Here is a 6763-nt window from a genome sequence, read left to right as displayed (position 1 = left end):
GCCCAAATTAACTACGGCAGGAGGGGGGTGGCCAGTAAATGTTGACTTCCAGCGTGCCCCAGAAGAGAACATGGGGACGGAGAGCATCTAGGGCTCTCTCCCGTATCGGTTAATCCACTTTGATATCTTCAGCTATAACTCCGCTGCGTGCCTCCAACGGTCACTGTCTCTCTTCACATGTGATGCCCGGGATTAAACATACTCCTCCGGACGTGGCCTGGCCCAGTCCAGGAGACCCTGTAGCATCACCTCTCTGGATCTGGACGCCATATGTCCATTAAAGCTGCCTACCAAAGATTTCAGCATTTTTTAGCAATAGTCACACTGTTGGATCATATTAGGCTTGTGGTCAACTAAAACCCCCAGATCTCTTTCATGTGAACTGCTGCCAACGGAGGGCTCTCTAATCTACTTCTTGTGCTTCTGAATTTGAAACCACATGAAATCGAACAGCAGTAGTTGAAAGTCTTCCATCTTGTTGGGTTTGGCTGAGCATTTGGGTCTACGGAGATTATCAGGGATGCTAATGCTGGCATCCATCATCTGGGCTTCGCTTCTAGCCTACGGTCATCTTTGGAATTTCTTGATCTTTGTTCAGGTCACTGATACAAGTTCAGAGGCCAACGGAAGCCTAAAGCACAACTATGTTTGAAACGAGCCTTTGATACTTTATGGGTATGGTTGTTTAACTATCTGGGGATCTGCTGAACGAAACGGTTATCCAGCTCACATTTTACTCTTCTAACCAGATGATAAAGTCAACTGCAACCTCATTCGTCCCGAGCTTGCTTTTGAGAGCATCTAATTTACCCCCCAATATATCATCCCTATTGAATTCAGTATGTTATAAGCTCTAACCAGTCCATGGTCATAGTTTCTTATCTGAAGCCACATGGTGTATTATTAACAGAATCCCAGTGGAATTTCGGTCCTGAATCCCACACCATCAAGAATACACTGAGACAGCCAAGGCACACGGCCTTGCAACAGAAACCGACCCGATCGAAATGGTGCCACGTAGCCGTTAGTACCTCCTCCGAAATGCCCACATGTTTTCCACCTTACAGCCTCCCATCCATCAGCCCTCCTTTCTGCCCTTCCAATTAGAAAGACAAGAAATGTGGCTGCCAAATATCATGTTGAGTAAACTACCTGGAGTCTTTCAGGTGTGACTCATGTCACGTGCGTGTTCATCATGTGTTTAGGGAAGGCCTCCTGGGGACTCTTATGACATGGCCAGTGAAGGTCCACCTCCACATGGCTCCCAAGGTCAAACTCAGGGAGGAAGGCTGATCTGAATTAATGAAAACCCCCGGGTACCAAAAGCTGCCAAAGACGGATGCTTGTATGACTTCCAATGGCGAAGTACCTCATACCTCACCTGAGAGGGTGTGGCCAAGGAGAGGTTCTGTGAGATCTGATAAGAATCCTCCCTAATTAACACACTAATTGTTTCCAAGTAGATGTTTCTAAGGGCTAGAGGAGCTTGTTCCCTCAAGTAGACCCAAACGCTCCCTCCCTCCACCAAATACTATTTCTGTCATTAACTCCGTGGGCTACACTGTTTATCATAGAAAATCTAGAAGCGAACCTAAAACATGGTGAAATCTATTCTGAATTCTTAATGAATGAAATCTGATAATTACAGTGTGTGTGTGTAGACACACACGCAGATTAAAAAATATATATTTTTAGTGAAAGGGAATAAAGGGGAAAGGAGAAAAAAATGAGTGGGAAATATCAGAAAGGGAGACAGAACATGAGAGACTCCTAACTCTGGGAAACGAACAAGGGGTGGTGGAAGGGGAGGAGGGTGGGGGTGACTGGGTGATGGGCACTGAGGGGGGCACTTGATGGGATGAGCACTGGGTGTTATGCTATATGTTGGCAAATTGAACTCCAATTTAAAAAAGAGAAAAAATAAATAAAAAATAAAATATATATATATATATATATATTTTTTTTTTCAGGATCTTACTAGAAAATGGGAGGAAATTGTCCAAATTATTTTTTTTTAATCATATGCCTTTTGTTTATAGGTTTGTTCTTTTTAAAATTTATTTAAGTCATCTCCATGCCCATCTCTATACCCAGGCTCACAAGCCTGAGGTCAAGAGTAGAATGCTCTTCTGACCGAGCCAGCCAGCCAGGTGCCCTCCCCCCTCTTTTATTAACATAGGGTAAAAACCTCCTCCCTATGTAGGAGTCAGACACTGGGCTGTGTGCTTTCACTTATTCTGTTAATCCTCACGGCAGGAGAAAATCAGTCCCATTTACAGATGGAGTCAGGGAGGCTGAGACGGATCACGGAGTGAGTAACACTTCATTTCTACAAAGCCAGGAATCAAACTCAGGCCTTCGACTTCAGCAAGACTTTCCTTTTTCTGGGAGATACAGGCACAGGGACTTAAGCCCACAGGCTTTTCATGCGCCCATGACCAAACATTCAGACCCTACAAACAGAGAAAAAAATATTGGCTCCAGAATATAGAGGACTACAAAACCTATTTTCACCAAATGTTTAGCTAAGTATCCTCAAAATAACCTTGCTAACTGGCCAATGGTAATTTAACTCAATTCTCAAATAGTTATTGATGAACATAATCAAGTTTAAACCACGAGAATAGACCTTTATTCTGAAATCGCAAAAAATAAATAAATAAATAAAAGTCGTCCCATTCTTCTCCCCCACCATAAAACTATGTTTAATGCGGGGTGTAGGGATATGTTAGGACTTTCGATAAGATGAGGGGTGGGGCCTCCAAAAATAAGCAGCTTAGGGGTTGCTGAGACCCGAAAACATCTGTGCATTTGAGTCTCGCCTTGTAATCCTTCTGCTACATTACATTTTGTGTCTAAGTTCATGGTTCTCCATCCTTGAGATGAAGCATAAGCCTATTGTTCTTTGCACATTTTGCACCAATTTACTCATCAACTTTTCTATGTTGGCGTGTAGGGCCCACTCAAGTTGAATGTATAAAATGCTATTTCTTCATAAATAGTTGCCAATACTCTAAAGCGAAGGGCTTGGGCTAAGTCAGACGCCCTGGGGAGATAGTACCATTGGCTTCAGTGGTGTTTCACGACAACTGGGCAGGAACAGGGCAGGACGACCCAGGAACAGTTTCACCACAGATTTGGCTTAGCTCAAAGGGACCATTGCTTCCCTAGGGGCACGGGCCAGGCCTTTTCCAGGAGGAGCCGAAAGGGTTGATGGCGCAGCAAGCTTGCCAAACTCACGTCCACCTACTTTCCGCAGAGAAATCACAGGTGGTGTCCCCAGTCGCAAGAGCCCCGATTTCCCGGAGGTGGTATCCAGGCCTGGCATCCCGGGCATTGGCCTGGCTGTCAGGAGGCTCTCCGCCTCTCATGAGGCTTTCGTCTTTGTCAGAAGCCAAAACAGGGATCCCTGGGTGGCGCAGCGGTTTAACGCCTGCCTTTGGCCCAGGGCGCGATCCTGGAGACCCGGGATCGAATCCCACGTCGGGCTCCCGGTGCATGGAGCCTGCTTCTCCCTCTGCCTGTGTCTCTGCCTCTCTCTCTCTCTCTCTCTGTGACTATCATATATATATATATATATAAAAAAAAAAAGCCAAAACAAATAAGGCAAAACCCACTTCTTGATTTCGAGAAAGTTCCAGAGAGCCCAGCTAAAGGTAATTGAGGGTTGGGGATGGGGTGCAGGTGGGGATCAGGGCTGGGCTCACATGAGCCCTGCAAACTGCCTCTCGAAACCATTAACAATGGCACCTGACATTTTTAGTGGTTTTTTTTGAAGATACGTGTGAGCACGTGTCATCTGATGTAGCTGTCATGCGGAGCATGGAACCTACGTGAGGCCGAGTACTCCAAGTACTCTGGTGGTTAGGGGACTACCCCCAAAACCACGCAGTGATCCAGGGGCAAGGCCTGTGCTAGCCCAGGGCCTCCGACCCAAGGACAGCCCTTCTGTGACGGCTGCCGGTGGCTCTCCCACGCTGCGGTCTGAGCCTCCCAAGAGAGTCACCAGCTCAAATCCTCCACTCCGGGCTACAAAAAACCCCAGAGACCCAGGCCTGCTGGCAGAGGGCCTCAAATTACCCAAGCGCTTGACTCCAAAATAGTGTTTGTGTGTCTAAGACCTGGTAACTTGAACTATGCTTCTCATTTTTCCCCTTTAAAGGAGCCCAGGAGCCTGACTCATGCTAGCTGTGCTGGAAGGTGAGACCACAGCACCCAGCCTTCACTCCTCCCCGCCACGGCCTTGCTGGGCTCCTGAGCTACTGGGCAGAGCGGCTTTTGGGCCAGACGAAGCCCCATTCTCTCCCCGCTTTAGACACGGGGTGTCGGGCACCTGGGTGGCTCAGTGGTTGAGCATCTGCCTTAGGTTCAGTTCGTGATCCCGCAGGGAGCTTGCTTCTCCCTCTACCTGTGTCTCTCCCTCTCTGTGTGTGTCTCTCATGAATAAATAAATCTTAAAAAAAAAAAAAGAAAGAAAAAGAAAAGAAACAGGGTGTTTGCCCTGCCACGCGGCATCCAACCCTCCATCAGCATCTCGTGTCAGGGCAGCTAGCAGCTTCTCGTGACTGCTGTGCCCTCTGCCCACTTCATGATCCCCACACAGGTAGGTCTCCCAGACACCTGAGACCCATGTGGCCAAACCCAAGACCGCCTGCAAGGAGGTGAGCCCTTGAGCCCATTTGGGGTACCCGGCTCATCTTTAAAACCTTTGTCATGTCCACCGTGATGTGATGACCTCCTCGCTCCCCCTCCCATGAGTCCATTCAGCAGGCATTTTATTTAGCTCTCCCTGACAGCCAAGGACTGGTGGGCACCTGTATCCACTAGGATACAGTCTGTGCCTTCAAGGAGCTCACGGCCTAGGGGGTGAAACGGACCAGGGAACAATTCCGATTCAAATGGGTTCATATGATGGGGGCAGCATAGGGCCAACTATATAACCCGGGGCGGGGGGGGAATTTAAGCACATGTAACCCAGGGAAGGCTCCCTGGAGGAGGTGATGCTGGAGTGGAATCGCAACACCCGGATCAAATTCTGTTTCCTATCAGGCCTCTCTGCTGGCTCCGCGTGGGCCAGCCCAAGTGGGCAGACACTCAAGCCCATGCCAGTAGGTGTGGTCTCTCGGGATTATTACCAGGGTCTCCAGGGCCCCCGCCCCTGCGTCGGTAGCCGGTCTGCCCTTTCCCCAGGGTTATAGCATCAGGGTTTCCCTAGAACCAGGAAGCTGAGGCAGCAGGGAGGGCTCTGATGACAGCTGTCCTCCTGACGGCGGTGTGCTGGCTGGAAGGAAGAACCTCAGCAATGGGCTCCTCGGGACTGGTGCCTCCAGGGAGCGAGGGCATGGGGACCCGCGGAGAAACCACCAGTTTGGCTCTCCAGGCCCCTGGAGAGCGAGATGCCGATTTGGCTTGGCTACCTTCCCAGATGAGGAGACGCTGCATAAACCTCAAGGCCGGTGGTGTTATTCCAGACGCCGAGCCTCTCCCCATAGTCACGGTGAGGCCTGGCCGTGCCCAGAGACCGTGTCTGCACACACCAAAGAGGGCCTCCTCCCAGCTGGCCACCAGGAGTGTGGGACAAGCAGCTCTGAGTATGGTTTCAACCCCATCCTGTGACTGACTACAGGCCCAGGAGCACGTTGGCCCCGCCTGGCTCCTCCCAAAGGAGAGGCAGACACAGCTTGGCCACCAGGCTCTGACAGCGTCCCATGGAGCGGGGTCTGACAGAGGAAGGTCGGACATGGACCTGGGGAGCACCTGGGTGTGCAAAGCACACGGCGACTTTGGGGGAGGAGAGAGGACATAGAACCCTGCTCGTGCTGTGCCAGGCGCTGTGCTGGGGCCTTTGGAGGCACGATTGCAGAGCATCTGAGCCATGCTGAAAAGCATGACCTGTCCTCCGTTAACGGAGGCTCACAGAGGCCAGGAAACTCGCCTAAGGTCAACCAGCCCAAGTGACAGCACTGAGGTCACAGCCCGGTTCTTGCGACACCAGCGCCCCTGCTCAAGAGGTCGCCTTTCAAATTGTCCTGACATCAGGGAAGAGGAGGACAGGAAGTGGGCGGCCAAGAGCTGGGGCAAAGCTCAACGATGCAGGCCTTCCAGCTCCACCCCAGGAACGCCATGTGCCACGCTTGGGGGGAGGATGATGATGGTGAGCCCGTGACATGGAAGGAAGCAGCACAGCACCTGCAGAGTGGGCACCCCAGGCTCATCCGTCCTTCCCACCGTCAGCTCCCGCCCTCCTTCCCGTGACCCAGAGAGGCCCTCCCGGGGGACCAGGCACCTCTGTGCCTCCAAGTGAAGCCTCTGGCCCCTGGTTCTTTCTCCCACATGCTGCCAGCTCCGTGGAGCCAGGCAGCAACCTCTCCGCCACCCTCGGAGGTGGCTGGGAACACTGGTGCCTGGCTCAGGGAGGCTCCTGGAAGCCCTAGGCACGGATCACTGCACTCAGCTATCGGATTAAAGGGGCTCAGGACGAGGGCAGCCTGCATGGCTGGGCCTGCTGGGCTGCTCTGGAGCGAGGCCAGGCGGCCCTTCCCTCCTCGGCCCAGCCAGTGGGATGCCAGGCCCGGAGAAGCTGTGGACAGAGAACAGAGGGTGACGTGGCCTCACCTTTTCCTTCCAGCTGCCACAAAGGGCAGAGCCCCTGGGGTCTGGAGGTGGCCTTTCCTGGGGAAAGGAAAGCTCTCCGTGGTCAGATTACCAGTGGAGGGGTGTGGGGCTGCTGCTCCGTGGACGGTGTCCCACCCGGGGCTTGTTT

This window comes from Vulpes vulpes, chromosome 2 (genome assembly GCF_048418805.1).
Source record: "Vulpes vulpes isolate BD-2025 chromosome 2, VulVul3, whole genome shotgun sequence".
NCBI lineage: Eukaryota > Metazoa > Chordata > Mammalia > Carnivora > Canidae > Vulpes > Vulpes vulpes.
This window is presented reverse-complemented; position numbering follows the sequence as displayed.